The 22,645-nt window shown below is 42.1% G+C and overlaps 2 protein-coding genes across 2 annotated transcripts in view; one reads left to right on the forward strand and one right to left on the reverse strand.

Annotated features, from left to right (window-relative positions):
- Window positions 1-20,317, forward strand: part of GATB (glutamyl-tRNA amidotransferase subunit B) — a 162,840-nt gene extending 142,523 nt beyond the window's left edge. Inside the window, exons 14-15 of the transcript XR_008445054.1 lie at window positions 13,656-13,753; window positions 20,158-20,317. The gene's annotated coding sequence lies outside the window, so the exon portion shown is untranslated. The remainder of the gene's footprint in view (window positions 1-13,655; window positions 13,754-20,157) is intronic.
- FHIP1A (FHF complex subunit HOOK interacting protein 1A) overlaps window positions 1-22,645 on the reverse strand; it is a 135,365-nt gene that overhangs the window by 76,820 nt on the left and 35,900 nt on the right. The window lies entirely within an intron of this gene.

Raw genomic sequence — 22,645 nt, forward strand, 5'->3', positions numbered from 1 at the left:
ACACGTTTTCCAACTACCTCACTATTAATGCTAAAAGTACAATCTTTCTATTATCCATTTGTATATGCCTCTCTTCCTGTCATATACTTTCTACTCCACCCTGCCTTCCATACGCACAATAATACATTTATCAGAACCCATTGTCATATTAAACTGATCACTTCTATTGTGTTTTTTTTAAATAAATAACACCAGTCAGCACCTAAGATTACCCAGTCTTCTCAAACACACATATTTTGTTAAGATTAACTCCTGGTTACTCTCACAGCACCAGATAATCACTGAATGGCTGGGAAGGCCGTTCATTTTCCTTCTGGAAAAGTTCCCATAATACCAAGTGTTTTCTCTTTGAAAACTAATGAAAAATAAATGCAGCCATTACTAAATCCGTACTAAAACTGATAAATTGATGATGAATTAATACATGACAGGAAAAGCCCTCTTAAGATACTGAAGTTATTTGCTCCTCAGTATTCTGAGCACTATGCATGCTCCCTGTATCACGATCAGTGAAACAGAGTTAGAGGACCCATTTTCCCTAGAGGGGCTTTCATGGACAGGACAGCAGGGGAAAAAGGGTATGGGTGTAGTTAAGCTGGAAGCTACTCTGCCACATGGAGAGAGCAGTCCACAGGGTTTAATAAAGTTACACTTGTTCAACTTAACCTGCATTCAGTTCCACTCTTTGCTAATGAAACAGTGGCAGCATCAGAGCTGTGAGTTTTCTGCAGTGCAGCAGCGGGCAACATGAGCAAAGGAATTTGGTTTGAAGCCTCTGGGAGCCTTGGATTTTGCAGGCACAAACTTAGCCCAGCAAGGGACACAATGGAAGGAGGAATTTGAGCAGTACACAGACCTGGCCATGCAGGAGGATGACAACAGCAGGAAAAATCAAACTATTATTATTTTACTTTACTGGGTGTCACGACCAAGACATAGGTGATCTGACGTAGTGGTCAGATCGGGCATTGGGAATCAGGCGAGGTTAGATACCAGGAGATCGGAGTTTGAGACAGGCCAGAAGGCAAAGCAGGAGTCAGGAAGCAGGACATCACAGTTAGGCAGTAGGAGCAGGTATTGCAGGGGAAGCCGTTCTAAGCAAGGGAAACCCAGTTACACAGGCAACTTCCTTTTTCTATGCTCACTTTAAATACAAGAAGGGAACCAGCCAGGATGCCCAGAGTTCCACCAATCTGATTCCAGCCCTGGAGTCCTCTGTCAGAGTTCAGCTTTTAGTTCTGGCAACTGTTAGCTAGTCACTGGGTGCCAGGTCAGAACTTACTGGCTCCTAAGAGCCCTATGGACATGGGGTTTGAGACCCATGGACCCGACACTGGGGAACAAGGCAGAGATATCTGCAGCACTCTCAAGCGCACCACTGTCTCATGCCTCACAGCAACTTAGGAGTCCTAGGAAACTACTGCTCCCCAAAGCAGAACCAAACTGTAGAGCGACATAGGGGTCTATCGCCTCCCCTTTGGATTGGTCTCTAGTGGAAAACCTATGTTACTGCCTTACACAGTCTGGCTGCTACATGCAATTTTGGGGATGTCACAAACTCCCTGTTTCAGGATAGGATAGTCTGTGGTCCTTGGGATCAATACCTGTGGGAGCAGCTGCTCCGGGACGGTGATCTCATTAGACAGATGCTCAGATCTCCCCCCCCACCCAAGTAGTCAAACCAACGAAGATGAAGAACATACCAAGAAACAAGAATATACCAACATATCATTTGAAGGTTCAAGTGGTATATCTACATCCAAACAGCCTGAAGCACAAATGCAGCTACCTACTGAAGAAACAGTGTCTCCACAACCTAAAGGCAGTTCCCAATGTTTATCGGTCAAACTTTTCCCATTTACTGAAGTTACAAAAGCGGCTACTGGTGCACCTCTTGCAAAAAAAGCTTACAAAGAAGGAAAGATCACACTGGTAAACTGAAGGAGCTTTGTTTGCCAGACTGATCAGCAGCTAGCAAAACACCAAGCCTCTGGACTGCATTGACAGGCAGAAAGCCTTACAAGCCAGTCACCGTCAAAGCCAGTTTTAGAAGTACTTAATGAGGCTGTTAAGAATGATGGAGATACACCATAGTTTATGCGAACAAACTTGGCTACCACATCATACTTTCTATTTAAGCAAGAGATACCACACACTATAGACTGGAGGCCAATGTTAAATGCATTGTTACTTATTTGGAACCAGCACCCAACTTCAAGGTTAACAAGACCAGCAAATGCTCACTAACTTTCTGCAAGAAACTCTACCTATTACAAACGTTGACTATCTCCCCTTGTAAGTACTCTCACACTTCTTATCACACTGTCTGTACTCGGCTAGCTTGATTATCACTTCAAAAGTTTTTTTTTTTTTTTTTTTCTCTTAATTAATTGGCCTCTCAGAGTTAGTAAGACAACTCCCACCTGTTTATGCTCTCTGTATGTGTGTATATATATCTCCTCATTATATGTTCCATTCTATATGCATCCGAAGAAGTGGGCTGTAGTCCACGAAAGCTTATGCTCTAATAAATTTGTTAGTCTCTAAGGTGCCACAAGTACTCCTGTTCTTCTTTTTACCTGTTAAAAGTATATGGTGCAACACTGAAAGATTCAGCAGTTGAAAATGTGAAGAACTCTCTCACTGTGCTCAAATGATGTGCACACATGGCTGATAAAAGCACCGATACAAATGGGGGTCAAGTATTAAGTCACTGTGTGCATTATCTTGATGTCAGTGGTAGGCCAGTAGATGCATTTCTATATGATCCGGTTATAGAAGACACATTGGAGTCAATTTACAAGCATTTAACTCTTCTAAGTTGTGGGTTGTCACAGATGCAGCCAAACAGATGGCTGCTTGTGCATTTGATGGAGCTGCAAAATTCTCTAGAAAACAGAGTAGTACAAGCTTTGCTCAGAGAAAAGTGCAACACTAATTTCTCCTATACGCACACACTGCAGAGACCATCTGAACTTCAGTACCCAGAAAGATAATGGAGCAAACAATTAAGCAATCAATTTGCAAACACCTAGAAGATAATAAGGTGATAAGTAACAGTCTGCATGTTTTTTGCAAGAACAAATCGCATCAAACCAACCTAATAGCTTTCTTTTCTTGACAGGGTAACAGGCGGAGGAGGCCTGGATTTTTTTCAAGTCAAGATTGCAGAAACTATCAGAAGCTTGCATCCCAAGAAAGGGGGGCGGGGGAGGGGGAAAACACACTCATAGGCGGGAGTTGTAGACCAAGCTGGATGAGCATCTCATCTCAGAGAGACGATTAAGAAAAAGCAGAAAGCCTACAAGGAGTGGAAGATGGGAGGGATCAGCAAGGAAAGGTACTTTATTGAGGTCAGAACACGTAGGGATAAAGTGAGAAAGGCCAAGAGCCATGTAGAGTTGGACCTTGCAAAGGGAATTAAAACTAATAGTAAAAGGTTCAATAGCCATATAAATAAGAAGAAAACAAAGAAAGAAAAAATGGGACCACTAAACACGGAGGATGGAGTGGAGGTTAAGGATAATTTAGGCATGGCCCAAGATCTAAACAAATACTTTGCCTCAGTCTTTAATGAGGCTAACGAAGAGCTTAGGGATAATGGTAGGATGACAAATGGGAATGAGGATATGGACTCGAACAGCTTCATGGGAAGGGCCAGATAATCTTCATCCAAGAATATTAAAGGAACTGGCACATGAAATTGCAAGCCCATTAGCAAGAATTTTTAATGAATCTGTAAACTCAGGGGTTATACCGTATGACTGGAGAATTGCTAACATAGTTCCTATTTTTAAGAAAGGGAAAAAAGTGATTCCGGTAATTACAGGCCTGTTAGTTTGACATCTGTAGTATGTAAGGTCTTGGAAAAAAATTTGAAGGACAAAGTAGTTAAGGACATTGAAGTCAACGGTAACTGGGACAAAATACAACATGGTTTTACAAAAGGTAAATCGTGCCAAACCAACCTGATCTCCTTCTTTGAGAAGGTAACAGATTTTTTAGACAAAGGAAATGCAGTGGATCTAATCTACCTCGATTTCAGTAAGGCGTTTGATACTGTTCCACATGGGGAATTATTAGCTAAATTGGAAAAGATGTGGATCAATACGAAAACTGAAAGGTGTATAAGGAACTGGTAAAAGGGGAGACTACAACAGGTTGTATTGAAAGGTGAATTGTCAGGCTCAAAGGAGGTTACTAGTGGAGTTCCTCAGGGATCGGTTTTGGGACCAATCTTTTTATTACTGATCTTGGCAAAAAAACTGCTAAAAAGTGTGCTAATAAAGTTTGCAGCTGACACGAAGCTGGGAGGTATTGCCAATACAGAGAGGGTCCGGAATATCCTACAGAAAGATTTTGATGACCTTGTAAACTGGAGTAATAGTAATAGGATGAAATTTAATAGTGAAAAGTGCAAGGTCGTGCATTTAGGGATTAACAACAAGAATTTTTGTTATAAACTGGGGACGCATCACTTGGAAGTAACAGAGGAAGAGAAGGACCTCGGAGTATTGATTGATCACAGGATGGATTATGAGCCGCCAATGTGATATGGCTGTGAAAAAAGCTAATGCGGTCTTGTGATGCATCAGGCGAAGTATTTCCAGTAGAGATAAGGAGATGTTAGTAACGTTATACAAGGCACTGATGAGACCTCATCTGGAATGCTGTGTGCAGTTCTGGTCTCCCATGTTTAAGAAGGATGAATTCAAACTGGAACAGGTATAGGAGAAGGGCTACTAAGATGATCCGAGGAATGGAAAACCTGTCTTATGAAAGGAGACTCAAAGAGCTTGGCTTGTTTAGCCTAACCAAAAGAAGGCTGAGGGGAGATGAGATTACTCTCTATAAATATATCAGAGGGATAAATACTAGGGAGGGAGAAGAATTATTTAAGCTCAGTACCAATGTGGAAACAAGAACAAATGGATATAAACTTGCCATCAGGAAGTTTAGACTTGAAATTAGACGAAGGTTTCTAACCATCAGAGAAGTGAAGTTCTGGAATAGCCTTCTAAGGGGAGCAGTGGAGGCAAAAGACATATCTGGCTTCAAGACTAAGCTTGATAAATTTATGGAGGGGATGGTATGATGGGATAGCCTAATTTTGGCAATTAATTGATCTTTGACTATTAGTGGTAAATATGCCCAATGGCCTGTGATGGATGTTAGATGGGGTGGGATCTGAGTTACTACAGAGAATTCTTTCCTGGGTATCTAGCTGGTGGGTCTTGCCCACATGCTCAGGGGTTAGCTGATCGCCATATTTGGGGTCGAGAAGGAATTTTCCTCCAGGACAGATTGGCAGAGGCCATGGGTTTTTTTTGCCTTCCTCTGCAGCGTGGGGCACGGGTCACTTGCTGGAGGATTCTCTGCACCTTGAAGTCTTTAAACCACAAGTTGAGGACTTCAATAGCTCAGACATAGGTCAGGGGTTTGTTACAGGAGAGGGTGGGTGAGATTCTGTGGCCTGTGTTGTGCCGGAGGTCAGACTAGAAAATCAGAATGGTCCCTTCTAACCTTAAAGTCTATGAGTCTATGAACAAGCCTTGTGGGGAAGCAGTGTATGTGGTATGTCTTGACTTTAGTAAGGCTTTTGATACGGTCTTGCATGATCTACTCAAACAAATTAGAGAAATACAGCCTAGATAGAGCTCCTATAAAGGTGGGTGCACAACTGGTTGGAAAACCATTCCCAGAGAGTAATTAACAGTGGTTCACAGTCAAGCCGGAAGGCCATATTGAGTGGGGTCCTGCAGGGATCAATTCTGGGTCTAGTTCTGTTCAATATCTTCATCAATGATTTAGATAATGGCATAGAATTTATCAATAAACTTATAAAGTGTTATAGAGACGATACCAAGCTGGGAGGGGTTGCAGGTGCTTTGGAAGATAGGATTAAAATTCAAAATGATCTGGACAAACTGGAGAAATGGTCTGAAGTAAATATATGAAATTCCATAAGGACAAATGCAAAGTACTCCTTTTAGGAAGTAACAATCAATTGCACACACATACAAAATGGGAAATAACTGCCTAGGAAGGAGTACTGCAGAAAGATCTGGGGATCATGGTAGATCACAAGCTAAGTATGAGTCAACAGTTCAACACTGTTGCCAAAAAAAATAAAATAAAATAAAAATTCTGGGATGTATTAGCAGGAATGTTGTAAGCAAGTGAGAAGTAATTTTTCTGCTCTACTCCGCACTTATACAGCCTCAACTGGAGTTCTGTGTCCCATTCTGGGTGCCAATTTCATGAAAGATATGGACAAATTGGAGAAAGTCCAGAGGAGAGCAACAAAAATCATTAAAGGTCTAGAAAACATGAGCGACCTGGGAAGATTAAAAGATTGGGTTTGTTTAGTCTGGAGAAGAGAAGACCGAGGGGGCGGACGGGACAACAGTGTTCAAGTACATAAAAGGTTGTTACATGGAGGAGGGAGAAAAATTGTTCTCCTTAACTTCTGAGGATAGGACAAGCAGCAACAGGCTTAAATTGCAGCAAGGGAGGTTAAGGTTGGACATTAGGAAAAGCTTCCTAACTGTCAGGGTGGTTAAGCATTGGAATAAATTGCCCAGGGAGGTTGTGGAATTGTCATCATTGGAGTTTAAGAGCAAGTTGGACAACACCTGTCAGGGATGATCCAGCTAATACTTAGTCCTGCCTTGAGTGCAGGGGACTGGACTAGAAAACCTCTCAAGGTCCCTTCCAGTCCTACGATTCTATGATCTACTCAACTACAATAGTACAAGCTACAGAATAGTCAAAAGATATTTTAAAAAGCCATAAATTTAATGCTTTCATTATACTCAGAAAGACTGAACATCTTGGAAAAAATAGAAGATGCTCTAGAATTAAAGATCAAATTAGTCTAACCTGGGAAAACTCACTGGCTTTCTCTTGAGCAATGGTTGGCTGTTGTCTTAAAATTACTGCAATGGTTGTTACTGGCTTTGATCTACCAAGATGGGATGAATCTAAGTAGTGAGGCTGCTGAATTACTTTTGCTACTACATTCAGAAAAGACACACAATCACAACTCTCTCTCTCGTGAGTCTACTTTTGAAACCACTTGGGTCATTAAACAATGCTGTGACGGGTTGGATCACAGAAACCCCCTTGGGAGCTGCCACCTAATGTACCAAGACTACCTCTGCTCCTGTTTTCCCTGCCAGCTCAGGACTCCAGCAACCTGTCTTGCTGAGCCAGACACTCCCGTCTGCTCCAACAGAGACCAGGGTCTGAATTACTTGCCCCGAAGCTGCAGGTTTACCTGAAAACAGCTCACAAAAGTGTGTTTGTCTTTAGCACTCAGATGCCCAACTCCCCAATGGGGTCTAAACCCAAATAAATCCAATTTACCCTGTATAAAACTTATGCAGAGTAAACTCATAAATTGTTTGCCCTCTATAACACTAATAGAGAGATATGCACAGTTGTTTGCTCCCCAGGTATTAATATATACTCTGAGTTAATTACTAAGTAAAAAGTGATTTTATTAAATACAGAAAGTAGGATTTAAGTGATTCCAAAAATAGTAACAGACAGAACAAAGTAAGTCACCAAGCAAAATAAAATAAAATGCGCAAATCTATGTCTAATCAAACACTGAATACAGATAAGATCCTCACCAGTCCCAGAATGCTTCCTTTTACAGACTAATCTCCTTTTAGCCTGGGTCCAGCAATTACTCACATCCCTTTGTACCAGTTTCTTCCAAGTGTCCTGGGGGGTGGGGAGGCTCTCTCTTTTGCCAGCTGAAGACAAAAATGGAGGGGGTCTCTCTTGGGTTTAAATCTCTCCTGGGTGGAGACCCCCCCCTCCGCCCACTCTTATGCAAATCCAGCTCCGAGATGGAATTCTGGAGTCACCTGGGCAAGTCACATGTCCATGCATAACTCAGTCTTTACAGGTAGAAGCCATTGTCCACATGGTATCTTGTCTGTCTCCAGGAAGACGTCTTATGTGGATTGGAGCATTCCAAGATGCATTATTCCCCAAGTGCTTCCTGATTAGGTACTTAACCTTGCGAATTCCTTCCTAAAGAAGCTGACCAAATGCCTCACAAAACTTACTTAGGCCTTGACTACACTGGTGCTGTTCAGCGCTGCAACTTGCTGCGCTCAGGGGTGTGAAAATGCCCCCCCCCCCCGAGTGCAGCGCTGTAAAGCGACAGTGTAATCAGCGCCTGCAGCGCTGCACGCTTGCTCACAGCGCTGCAAGTTATTCCCCTCGGAGAGGTGGAGTACTTGCAGAGCTGCGAGAGAGCTCTCGCAGCGCTGGTGGCGTGACTACACTCACGCTTCACAGCGCTTCTCAAGTGTAGCCAAGGCCTTAGAAATCAAGCCAGTATACAGACAATATTCTTAACCTCAAGTACAAAATGATATATGTGTACAAATAGGATGAATAGATATAGTAGACCACAACCTTTACAGAGATATGTTACATGGCACAGGCAGCACAAAACATTCCAGTTATGTCATATTCCCATAAAGCTTTATGGGAGGCACCGTCACAAATGCCATCCAGGCATCTGCTAAAAACAGTAGTAGATCTTTGTCCAGCAATAGAAGTTACACTTGGATCAGTCACAGAAATATCCATTGAAAACGTACTGGAAGAAGCAAAGACTTCAGTCCAAAAGTTATATTGAATCTTTAACTAAAGAGGACAAGAAGTGTTTGTTAAGACAGCTGGAAAAGTACACAGATTTGAGTAACAAATCTACAGTAGCGACTTCTGGATTCTACTCCATCTCTATGTAGCTTTTACAGATGCCTGTCTTATAAAAAACTGATAGTTGAGTGGAGTGAGGCACTACTAGAAATGGGGCTGCCATGTGATCAGGACAAAATAGAGAATTTGAACACAGAGTGGAATATCATACAATGAATGAAGATTCGACTTCAACTTCCTTTTTTAATCAGCACTAGTGGCTTGACACGATCTTTGTGCTATGTCTCCTGGGATGAAAGTAGGAGGAACTCATCTCTTACTACTCCCACTTACAATAGCTACAGTTGAGCATTCTTTTTTGTAGAATTGTGTGTTCTGAAAGAAGTTGATTTCTGCCAGATCATGTGAACGAACTAATGAGCATATCAATTGAAGGACTGGAAGTACCGGACACATGAGAAACTATCAAAGATGAACGCATTGCATTCAAGAAGTTCATTGACAGACGCAGTGCCTCAAACAAGGTCTGAAAAGCCAACTTTAATTTGTGTGATAATTTTAAAACATGGAGTTAAATCTAATAAAATGGTCATGAAACATTTTTCAGTTTTTACTGTGGTGCCATACTGCTCACCTTCACCCTCACAGCCCTCACCCTCCTGTAAATGTGAACACTGCCCCTAATTTCAACTCCTGGTAAAAATACTGCAGATGCTTAGACATGGGGCTTGCAGCAGAAGCCTCAACAGAAAAGATGAAAGCCCAAGGCAGCACAACACCTCCAGAAGTGGTGTGGTGAAAACCGCAGAGAAGAGTAGGTGACCATGGTTCCATATCCACAGTGAGATGCATTTACTGTGACAGACAGCATGAGCGGGTAAAGAAGTAGTGCCCTGAACCAGGACAGCACTGCCAGAAATGTGGCAAGTTGAACCATTTTAGGGGTGTGTGCGCGGGGGGGGGGGGGGGAAAGGTCTCAAAAAGATTCAATCACACTTGTACAAGAGGGAGTGCAATTTCAGCTATGTAGCAGGGCCTCCTGCAGTGTGATTCAGGCGGACTTGAACCCACCCATTATAAAAAGCAGGCGCACTCGGATAAAGTACAGTGAGAGCATAACAAGGCCTATACAAAAATGTGACTTCATAGTAACTAACCCAAAAAGTGACAGATGGTACCAACTGAAATTTTGTAGAGATGGAAGGTAAGCACTACAGACCCTGCCTGGGGAATACAGCTGTACAAGCCATGGACTGGATCAGAGTGCAGCATCAGAATTTTATAGCTGCAGGACATGCAGCAAAAAGGGGGAGTCCAATGGGCAATAGAGACAAATTTTTAAAGCGTGTGTGTTTGGCACTGTCGCAGAAAACAAAATTTGCAGGGAGACTAGAACTCCTTGTTTTCAAGATTTCTAGGTCTAAAGTTATTGTGCCAAATAGAAGCTGGGAGCTGTATATCAATATATATATATTGCATGCAGATGCTCTATGGGTCCTGGAAGTGTTTCATCAGCAAAAAGAGTGAAACTGAATGCAGGTTAAGTTGCACAAGTGGGACTTTATTAAACCCTGTGCACTGCTGAGTTGCTTCCAGCTCAACTGCACTTATTCCTGGTTCCCCTAATATCCCATCCATAACAGCCTCTCTGGGAACACTTGCCCTCTGACTCTAGTTACACTGATAATCATACTTCTTCCTTATTTTACAAACATTTTAATATCGGACATTAAAAACAAGGGCACGCGGAACTTTCAGACAAATGCAGAAACAAAAATAGGCACTGAATTCTTTGGAAGATCAGAGGGAGGTTTTTATAAAACATATGATTACTATTAGCATGCTATTCTGCTTAGTACATCAGAGGATATAATTAGCAGCTATGTCTACTATTTGCAAGCATGGTCCCTTTAAAGACCAATGAGATAAATAAATTAAAATTTACACTTTACTGCATTGATAAAGTTCACTGGTAAAGCCAACACCTTGGTTTGAATATTAAACTCAGTCAATTATCTTTACAATAAATGCCATTTATTAACACTCGAAAAGCTTAGTTCTCAAGAATGGCATTAAACTATAACAAGGGAATGGTATAGTAGAATCATGTCCATTAGCATTATTGTTACTTTGAAGTTAAGTGCTCCCCGTTTGAGGATGCACAGTATAATTGTACTGGAAGGAGAAAAAGGCAGTGAAGGGGGGGAAAAAAAAAAAAAAAAAAAAAAACACAGCATGAAGTCTTTTTCCCTGTACTTCTCAAAAGCACAAAATTTATGTGTTAACAAAGCTTCTGAAAAATTACAACTAATATGTAGCCTATTGAATCACTTTAAATAGATAAGCACAAATTTGAAACTTAGGCAGTTAACACTGCTTTGTTACCATTTGATCTGTGGCCATGCTCTTCCTGAAATTGTGTCTGCACATTTTATTACAGTGATACGGATTAAATTTAGAAGCATGTTAGTGAAGAAAAAAAAATACAATAAAAATAACTGAGAAAGTTATATGGGAAGCATTAAATAGAACTGCTTTTTGAAATACACTTTTGTTCTTTTTCAATTTTATCATCTCTTTTAACATTCAGCTTGTAATACAATCCATTCTATTTCCTTCAGTCCAGGTTTAAAACATGTCAATAGTACCAACAAAAGAATTCAGTGAATCTCAGAAAAGTATGTACGATTTAAAGCCCCCACATGCTTCTGCAATCCCATGAGCAGAGGCAAGCCTGCACTTGCAGTTCTCCAGTGAGGTTGGGTGTGAGTGCCGCCTTTGTGACAGCCCCCGCTTCCTCCTGACCCTCTGAAAACTTCTCCACAGGAGCTGTGTGTGGTACAGACTCCATGAGACAGAAGGACCAGCCAACCTCCACCATATTTTCTCAACCACAGCGCACGGCAGCGTAAATTACTGCAAGCTGTCTACACAATACTGAAAGGAGAGTGGAAGTTTGCAGTCAGAGAAGCCCCTAGCAGCTTTCTTGTAGGACCCCCGCAGTGCCAAAACCAGTCTTGTAGGGTGTGGGAATAAAACAGATCTCTTTGCCCTGCTATATTTATTTTTTTATTTTTTTTTGTTTTGTTTTGTTTTGTTTTGCAAAAGTCTCTCAACATCCATGGATCCCTTGAAGTCATGCAGAGCTTAGAAATATCCATGAGTTTTGGGAGTACAGAACCCATGACCTCTTTCTCAGGGAGCATATTCTGCCCACTGTATCCCCTCAGGGCACAAATGCAAAAAGGACACCAACTCAAGTTTCCACCCTTCCACACAGGTGGTTCCCACACTGGAGAAAATAGAGCCTTAATGTCTTTCTTTTAATAAATTAAATGAGAGCAGATGCAGCTCTGTAGAAGCCATTTTATAAATAACATTTTGTTTACTAAAAAGAATCATGGGAAAAGTTGCTGCAATTATTCTATAAATTATTCTACAATTCAAGGTACATTCAGCATCCAAATTCTTCCCTGATTCCCCATATCTATAAACTCAAAGTAAGTGTGTGTGTATATATATATATATATATATATATATATATATATATATATATATATATATATATATATAGAGAGAGAGAGAGAGAGAGAGAGAGAGAGAGAGAGAGAGAGAGAGAGAGAGAGAGAGAGAGCGCAAAGTATTCCCACAAGCCTCTGAGTCAGGGAGAGTTTCAACTTAACTGCTAAATTATTAATTTCCCCAGGTTTACTTAAATTCCAAATTGGTATTTGTAAGCTTCGGTTCCACAGCATTGCTGCTGAAGATTCTTATTTTGTATTCCTATCCAGTAACAGCATTTACCTTACATCCAGACACTAAGAGTATGTTCCATCATTGTACAGACAGGACAGAAAAAAAATCAGAGACTCTAACCATTGATTGTGGATGCTACTGTGCAATCCAAAAAACTCCATGTTTATATTTCTCTATTAATGCTTTTATTATTTCTTTCCTGATAATTAATGGGCCAAACCCTAGTAGTTGCCGAGCACTCAAATTCCATGGACTTAACAGGGGTGTGATCTTGTGAGGTGCAGTAAACTAAGCCTTGCATCTGTGAGAGTTACAGCTCAACACCTTCAAGATTTGGCCCAGTTATTCTCTTTTATTACATGTTTTATTGCTTCCTTGGCAAGTATTGGTGACAGCTCAAAGAGAAACAAATAGTACAACAAACTATTTCATGCAAGAACTGATAGACTGCTAAATTGATTAACAAATAAAGGTTTGCAAGTAGTGCAAAAACATGATGGAAACTGAAGGTTTACTGTTATTATAGCATTGTAGTCGGAGGAGCAATTACTAGTGATTTGCAGACTACTTCCAGCTATCACATTGTGCTGACTACTGATTTTCAGCTGTTCTATCACTTTAAGAGGGTGTGTGTGTGTGTGTGTGTGTGTGTGTGTGTGTGTGTGTGTGTGTGTGTGTGTGTGTGTGTGTGAGAGAGAGAGAGAGAGAGAGAGAGACACTTTTCCCATGTTGCCGCTGATGTCGTTATTCAATCATCAGCAGGAAAGAACATGGTTATTCCATACGATTAGGAATGGGAGGGGAGATTGTGTGTCCAAGACAGTCTCTGTTAAAAGTTTGTCCTCCCTATGTAAATGTCTGAACCTCTCTAATAAATACAGCATTGAACTAAATCTGAAAGATTTATGAGGTGCTTCTACATGAACATTTTTAAATATGGTAACTGCCAGCTATCCAGATTACCTAGGCCAGTAACTAAAATAATATTTTCTCTCATCTGCTAAAGGAATTTCCCATATTTGCTGACATTTGCAAAGGAGCTGGAGGCCACTTTCATGATCAACCTTTGAAGTCAACAGCTCCCAGGAACTTTAAGATGTGTGTGGCACTGTCCAGCCACACTTCATCTCTGTAATACCCCTTTGCAGAGAATTCTTCAGACTGTTATTAAAAATTGAACACCCAGATTTAAGATAACATTTTCTTTTTTTCAGACCTGCCTTCCGTCCCTGGCCAAAGACAAGCTTCAAGAGCCTCAAGAACTTGATCCCGCTCAGGCTCCTTCTTTGAAAAACCAGCTTCAGTTGGTGAGGTAAGGAATCAAATCATACATTTCATTATCATGACCAGGGCCGGATTAACCATCAGCCTAATAAGGCTAATAAGCCTAATAAGGCCTATAGCCTTAGGCCCTCCTATTTTTAGGCCTACTGGTCAGGCAGGGAGCGCAGCTGGGGACAGGTGGGAGAAGGGAGCGAGCTTGCTCATGCAGCCCTGCTGGAGCGCTCCTTAGGGTAACCAGGTGTCCGGTTTTGGACTGGAACAACTGGTCGAAAAGAAATCCTGATGCTCCGGTCAGCACCGCTGACCGGGCCCTTGAATGTCCAGTTCACGGCACCGTAGCAGGGCTGGTAGGCTCCCTGCTAGTGCTACGCCATGGCCCGCGTGGCTCCCAGGGCCGGAAGCAGCCGGCATGTCTGACTCCCTGCCGGAGAGGAGAGGAGAGAGGAGAGGAGGGGGGAAAAGGAGTGTCCGTGTGCTGCCCCGCCCCCTGGCGCCGCTACCCATTGGCTGGATCAGGGCAGGGGAGGAACTAGCACCACTTGCAAGCACTCAGCAGGCGGCTGTTGAGGGGTTGGGTGTCACGCACTTCTCCCACTGCTGCCCGGCCCTCTTCTCCTCGCAGTCCTCATATGGCTGGGCTCGAGCTGCAGCGCATGCCCCCACAGCAAACCACAGTCTGTCTGTTGCCCCCATTGCCATAACCCAGGAGTTCGAGGTATGTGTATCCACATCTCCGAGTGCTGGGAATGGGGTTGCACCCTCGTCATTGTATCCCTCCCTGTCCCAACCCAGCCACAACCTCATCCCTCCCCCTCCACAATCATTGCACCTCTCCCCATCCCAACTCCCCCAGCACTCCCAATCCCACCCATCATTGCATCCCAACCTGGCCGCACCCTCATCCCCCCATCATTGCACCCTTCCCCATCCCAACCCCCCCACACCTCCATCCCATCACTGCATCCCTCCCCATCCCAACCCCCCTGCACCCTCATCTGCCCCATCATTGCATCCCTCCATCCCAACCCCCTCATCCCCCCGTCATTGTACCCCTCCCCATCCCAACCCCCCCACACACTCCCATCCCCCCCCCCCCCCCCCCATCATTGCACCCTTCCCAGTCCCAACTCGGCCGCAGTCCCATCCCCCCGTCATTGCACCCCTCCCCGTTCCAATCCCCCCCATCATTGCATCCCTCCTCATCCCAACCCCCTGGCACCTTCATCCCCCAGTCATTGCAGGAGGGTGGGAAGCTTGCACAGAACCTGCACACACTATTCAGCTTCAGCCAGAACTATTGCCCACCCATTTGTAGGAAAAACAAAACATCCCATTCTGGATACCAGTCCTTTAACTTTTACAGTACCTTCCAACGAGAGGCTTCAGAGTTATGATGCACTGTGTTCAATACTGTATTGAACTGTACTAAAAATCCAATTTTTTTCTTTGATTTATTTTTCTGTACTGGAAGGCACAGGCAACCAAGTTCTTTCCTTATGCTCAGCCTAGCTCCACAACGCATCTTTGTATTTTGAAGGGGTTGCAAAAGCACTGGAGGAAGCTCAACACACAATGTTGTAGGTTTCGCCGTCCCCTCTCCCTCAAGGATTTTAAATCCACTTCATAGCACGCTATGATAGAAAGACTGGCTGGATAGGCTAAAGGCAGGTTCTGCCCATTGGCTGGTTCTCTAGCAGTTCAATCCATCATAAAAAGTACCTCACGTTTGATTTCTTTTTAGTTTCATTCCAAAAACAAAGCTAAATAAACCTAAAATTAGTCCTCATTTTTCTGCCCCATCTCAAACTAACTTCTTTCCCAAGTGGAAAATGTTGGGTAAGCCTGGAATGTGATTCAAGAAGGGAATGAGAACACAGGCCAACTCCTGTTGACAGTTACACCAGTGTAGCCTTATTGACTTCAGTGAGAACAGATTTTTGCACAAGAATAGATTTTAGTCCCTTCTGCTTTTTCACACTTCGTATAAGCAGAATCTCATTCACTTTCCTCCCCTAAACTCTGAGCACTTTAAGGGAAAAAAAATAAGCAAGGTCTGCTTGATTTACACATACAAACGAAACAGGAAGCTCTCCCTTCATTCTACACCAGCCCTGATGTAACAAGGGTGTCACTACAGCTGCCTTGGTTGGCCTGTTCTTTTGAAAGATCCTTAATGGTTCTTTAAAGATGCAGATTTTCAATGAAGTCTTTTTGTTCGGGGGCGGGGTGGTGGTGGGGGCAGAGACCACAACAGGAAATAGGTCTGTTTTGTCAATTCCTAGTCATTCAAAAGATTAAAGGCTTCAGATTAAGTTTAATGTTTGTACAGTGATTTTGAAGAGCTAACATAGTACAGAAGTGCTAAATAATATGACCGGGCAACCATCTAAAGATCTGGGTCACTTCTAGCTGTTACCTTTTTTTTAAAGAAAACTTAAAACAAACAAATGCAAATCACAGGGGGCTGGTGCACACAGAACTCATGCTTAAAAAAACCTCATGTCCAGGGGCGGCCAACCTGAGCCTGAGAAGGAGCCAGAATTTACCAATGTGCATTACCAAACAGCCACACCAATATGTCATCAGGCCCACATCAGCTCCCTGCACTCCAACCTGCAGCGCCTCCTGCCCACCGGCAGCCCCACCAATCAGTGCCTCCTGCTCCCTCGCCACGCCTCCCACCTGTCACAATCAGCTGTTACTTGGTGCGCAGGAGGCTCTGGTGGGGATGGGGAGAGAACGAGGGCATGGCAGGCTCAGGGGAAGGGGTAGAGGGGGGGCTGAGCACTGAGCACTCCCCAGCACATTGGAAAGTTAGCATCTATAGCTCCAGCCCCTGGAGTCAGTGCCTATGCAAGGAGCCGCATATTAAACTTATGAAGAGCCACATGCAGCTCCGGAGCCACAGAGTGGCCACCCCTGCTCATGTCAGGGCTGCTGATCACACATTCTAGAATAGATAATACTTAGTCCTGCCATGAGTGCAGGGGACCGGATTAGATGGCCTCTTGAGGTCCCTTCCAGTCCTATACAGACGCTCCCCGACTTACGTAATCGTTGCATTCTGGAATGCCTTGTGTAACTCAAATTTTGCGTAAGCCGGAAACATATACCCGACCATTAAGCAAAATAAACCAAAAACAAGAAACCACCACTCCTATTTCTAGCTTATGGAACTTTTTCCGTAAGTGCAGATTTGCGTAAATCGGGTCTTGCGTAACCTGGAGAGCGTCTGTAATTCTAATTGTGGAAGAGTTTGGTGACAGAATGGCCTGATGTGGTGAATTACTGGAGATTAACTACACAAACTGGGTATCATCCCAGAAATAATACCACTACTACTTACTCTACTTCAGTGGATTTTACACCTGGGTGGTTTTCTTTTATATAATAAATGCTGGCTGCCTCCCACACTGCAGTCACAGTGAGATCGGGTATGTGATGTAGAGTCCATAGCTTGAGGGGAAACACCAGCAGAGCTTGTCTTTGAACTGTGCCATGTGGAGAACTATGGGTAGAGGCACAACGTTGAAAGAGGTGAGCAGAATAAGGAATGCTGCAGTGTTCCTTCTCATACAGATGAGCACTCCACTGCCTAGGAGGAAGGAGGCCTAAGAGAAGGACAGTGTAGCATCCCTCGTGCTACCTTACTCAGAAATATGAAGAATTAAGTGTAGTGAAAGTAGAATAAACTTGTTAAATTTTACATAAATAAATATGTATGTAGATAAATGTTTGATAACTTTCATAATTTTTTTTTGCAATATGTAATTCATACTTAGGCCCTTTCCTCCCATTAGCCTTAGGCCCCTCAAATCTTAATCTGGCCGTGATCGTGACTCTGCTAGATTACGTTTTTATTTTTTTAAAGTCTTCTGCTCTATTCATTACATCACTAGAGAAATCATCTCAGCCAGGAAGTGAAAGTAAGTGAAGGTAAGAAAAAAAAAAAAGATATGGTTCTAAACTATAATTATTTCCAAAACAACTCCCCTCTTGCCAACACAGACTGGAGCGAGAAAAGAATATTAGCATACATGGTAGCCAGCAAGGTTATGAGTGAGGAGGAAAATGAGAAAAACTGCTCTTTAAGTGCAGGTCAACTGCTTGTTCTGTGGACAGTAAGTAAATGTAACACAACTGGACAAGGCTACTAGCTTTGAAAATAAATTGTTATGAAGTAGATTTCCCCCCAGTTTCTCCCCAAAATTAAGACCAATAAATAATGTCACAAGCCCAGAGATGCATATGGTCAGAATGACTAATATTTGCATTAAGCAAATGAATTACCATAGTAACACAGACACTTCAGAGCTATCTACCTGCCACAGCCCACTAAATTATTTAGCATGCCAATACTACAGTGACATTATGTAAATTATCACATTCATTAACAGCAGAGTGTGCTCTGAAAAACAAAACATTAGACAGCTAAATTGATTGCAGTGAAAAAACAACAGCTCTGATGCTGTTGAAGGGAAAGATGCAGAGAGGAGAAAGGGAAAGGCAAGAAACTTACAGCAAGAGCCACTTCTAAAGAACACATTACCATCCCTCCCCACCTTGAAAATGGAGGGGGGGGGTTTAAAAAAAAAAAAAAAAACAAAAAACACCACACACACACCACACCTCACGCTGAGTCAGAGTTTAAGGCCAGAAAAGACCCCCAGATCATCTACCTTCTGCATTTCCAAAACCATCCAGCACCCATACACTAAACCCAATAGCCAAAATTAGACCAAAATATTTCAGCTCTGAAGAAACTAAGCTGTTGTGTGCCATAGGCAGAGACTAGGGGGACCCAAGTACACCAATGCCAGAGGCATCTGTAATGACAAGGAATTGATTACGTGAGATATAGCCAAATTATCTAACCCAGCAACCCACGCACCATGCTGCAGAAGAAAGATCACTGCCAATTTGACCTGAGGGGGGAATTTCTTCCCAACCCCAATGATGAGTTAGACCCTGAACATGTGAGCAAGAACCAGAAAGGGAAAGAATTCTCAGTGCCACTTCCAAGCACCATTCCACCCTGTTCACTCTCCCATCTCCAGCTGTGGCCATCTCTGATGCTTCAGAGGAAGGAGAAGATAAAAACACTGGAGAACAAAATCCATTCCTGACTTTTGCAGGTGATGGCTGAAGTTCTGAGGTATGAGATTTTAGGAACATAGGAATTAAACCAGAAGGGAGCCCTGGGGTTGCTAAGCCCTGCTCTTCACCACCACAAGCAACCCTGATATGCAATCCCATTTATAAATTTGTCCAGCACTCTTAAAAACTAATTAATTTGTTTGCCTCCACAACTTGTATTGCGTGGCTGTTCCAGAACCTCATTCCTCTGACCGTTAGAAACCTGACAGGATATAAGGCTGAGGTCAGCTGAAAGAATAGCAGTACTATGGCCAGAACCAAGTAAGAACATTTTAAGTGTTCCTGACAAACAGTTTTGGGGCAGCCAAACTTGTTTGACAAGCATTTTCTACCCCCAAAATAACTTTATCCACAGTCTCTCTCACTACAGAAACAGGATTATTAGAACTACTGGGAGTGAGCTATTCAGTAAAACTTGCTTGGCACTCTTTCAAGCAGCACACTCTCAGCCACTTGTAATTTTAGCAGTCCGCAGTTAGGAAGGAGTTTTTAGAAGATCCCCCTCTCACCTATTCCAAAAATCCATCCTAACTTACTGCCATGAAGAAAATCCTCCAAATGTGATTTTGTGACTAATGAGGCCAGTCAGGAGACCTGAAATAGTAGGTGTGAGAGGGATGAACTTCCTTTGTTTATGCTAACCAGATATTAACTTTGATAGCTAATGATGACTTAATAATCATCATTGTTACCTATTTTACTACTGACTATTTTAGCAGAAATCCCCAACTATTCTGGGATTGCAAGCAGTACCACTCTGACCAGCCACACCTCCTCAAACATGCCAGTATTTAAAAAGTACAAAGTGTGGGGAGGAAAATAATGCACACAAGAAATTATAATTGAGTACTACCAACTGTGATTTTTATGAACAAGTGTACTTGGTCATCTGACTACCTCTATTATCTCCCTACTTCTCCCAAATAATAGTAGAGAGATGTAATGTTGGATCAAAAAGATGAGACAGAATTCCAAAGGGGAGAGTAGGCAAGCTAAACCTATAACAAATTTTATCTTTGTATCTCAACCTGGGGTGACATGTACCCAGTCAATATGGGGATAGTTGAAATCCCACATAATTACTGGGTTTTCTGTTTTTGTAGCTTCTTTGATCTCCCTGAGCATTTCACAGTCACCATCACCATCCTGCATAATATATTTCTATTACTATACTCTTATTATTCAAGCATGAAATTTCTATCCATAGAGATTCTATGGTATAGTTTGATTAATTTAAGATCTTTACTATATTTGACTCTTCTCTTTCTTTCACAGATAGTGCCAACTCCCCCACCACCATGACCCCACCAAGTTTCGGTGATGCCTATTAGATCAATGTTTTCATTTAATACTATACACACCCAAGTTCACCCATGTTTGTATTTAGACTTCTTGCATTTGTATACAAGCACTTATAAAAATTGGTCAATATTTAGTTGTCTGCCTTCAGGTGAGGTTACTGAATGGGACTCTTTCATTTGACAGTTTCTCTTCGGTTCCTATCTGTATTTTATCAACTTCTAACCTCTCCTCTTTACTAAGATATAGTATCCTCTTTAATAAATCCTAAAGGCTGCCTCGGTCCAAATTATGTGCTCCTGCGCACCTGTCAGCTTTCTTCAGCCCTTAGTTTTAAAACTCCTCTACAGTCTTTTACATTTAGAAACGCAACTTTAAAATTTTTACTTTCATAAAGACAACAAGAAGCAAAGAGTTACGAAATGCCCAGAAATATGATTAACTAACAAGGACACTAACAGAATAATGATGTGGTAGCAGCATATCCCATTCTCAGTGCTAAAGTTACTATCCAACAGTTGATTAAGTAAGTTTATGTTAACAACTAGACATGAGTTGGAAACGTTCTTCCTGCCCAGCAAATATTTTTGAGATTTCAAAAATGTTCCTGTTACACATCAAGATGAAAATGAGACCTTTCAAAATTTTCCACAAAAAACAGACATACCACCTCTTGGATATTTGCATGTGCTGTTGCTGGTCTTCCTTCCAAAGCTCCAGCAGGAGCAGAGTGAAAATTGACTAAATCTTTGTGATCATCTTTTTCTTTCTATTCTGGCTGCCACTTCCACCGTGAAAGCGCAATGAGCGGAAGCACAAAATGCGATCCTCTCTGCTGCAGAGGACTGAAGAGATGCATGAATAAAATGGAAGATATAGAAGGAGAAACAAACAGATGAGAAACCAGGTTAAGACAACAGAGGGAAGGAGACAGAGTAACCAACAGCATGGTGGTTAGGTAGAATTAAAGGAGATCCAATAAACAGGAAGGGATCACTGTCCTTGGGCTTGATCCCATGTCCTCAACTCCTGTTGATTACAGTGGGAATTGAAGGGGCTTAAGACTTTAAAAATAGGTCTTTGGCTTGTAAAAGAAAGAAAGAGGTAGGGGAATCAAAAAGCATACTTTTTCAGGCCAAAAAAAGGAGGGAGGGAGATAAAGAAAATAAGTAAGAGAAAAGAAAAATGAAGAGAACCAAAAATATATATATATATCACGCGGAAGACAAAGTATTTATTTGGGTTTTTCCTGCATTTTGTAAATATTTATCTAGAAGAAATAGATACAGATCCATTAATTAGGGGTAAATGCTGGACGTTGATGGGTCAAGGAGCCAAGTTGTTGCTCATTGCTCAGCATGGAACTGGATTTATTGGGCAGTTTTGTTTTGTTTTGTTTTTTAATTCAGATTTTAAAACCCTATGAGTATCTAAATGCTCAACGTTTTTATTCCTGGAGCTCTCTCCATCACTACTTGGCAGAGAGAAATGCTCATTTGCCAGCAAATGATCATCTCATTACAATAATTAAACAATGACAGTGTATGTGCAAAGTGTATTAAAACTTCCATTTCTATGCACATTCTTTTTTAAAAGCCAAAATATCTAAAATCAACATACAAACTGAAAAAAAAAATTCTCATCCCCCACCTTTGGCTTATGCAAACAAGATCACCTTACTATGCATTATTAAAATGCAAAGCAGTCACTTGTTAATTTTTCACTTGAAGAAATTGCTGCACTTCTAAACAAATTAGAAATAGAACAGTTTATCTTTAACGATCTCAATTTGTGTTTCATTTTCTACCCACCCACATGTCAAACTTTCATATACAGTTTAATGTAAATAAGGGCACTAGTGCATGTAGCACACACCTTGAATGGGTGAAGGGGTAAGCATTGTCAATGACTTTATCTATCGTAACCCAACATTTTAACATACCCACACAGTATTCACCTCTCCACGTATACAAAACATATACCCCACTACTAGACTGACAGTTTTGTATGTCAGAAGATATTTTTTACGTAATCATGCCAAAAATGTAAGAGTTACAGAAGACACTCTGTTCCTCGGGATGTATAATGTGTAATGACGAAGTCAAGAACTTGAGAAAGACTTCCAGGAGAACCTAGAGTTTGTAACTCAGACCTGGTACACGCTGACTTATATTGGTTAGGGAAAATCCACTCCCGTGAGCAATGTAGTTACAAGGACTTAACTCCCAGTGTACACAGAGCTATGTTGACAGGAGAGCTTCTCCTGTCGCCATAGCTGCCACCTTTTGGGGAGGTGGAGTACCTACGTCGATGGGAGAAGCTCACCCACCAGCATAGGTAGTGTCTTCACTAAGTGCTACAGTGGTGCCACTTGCAGTGGTGCAGTGTGCTGCTGCAGCGCTGTAAATGTAGGCAAGCTCTCAGATGACTCAGGTCATAATTATTGGTACACCAGACATACACA

The sequence above is a fragment of the Malaclemys terrapin genome, chromosome 5 (assembly GCF_027887155.1).
Source record: "Malaclemys terrapin pileata isolate rMalTer1 chromosome 5, rMalTer1.hap1, whole genome shotgun sequence".
NCBI classification, from domain to species: Eukaryota; Metazoa; Chordata; order Testudines; family Emydidae; genus Malaclemys; species Malaclemys terrapin.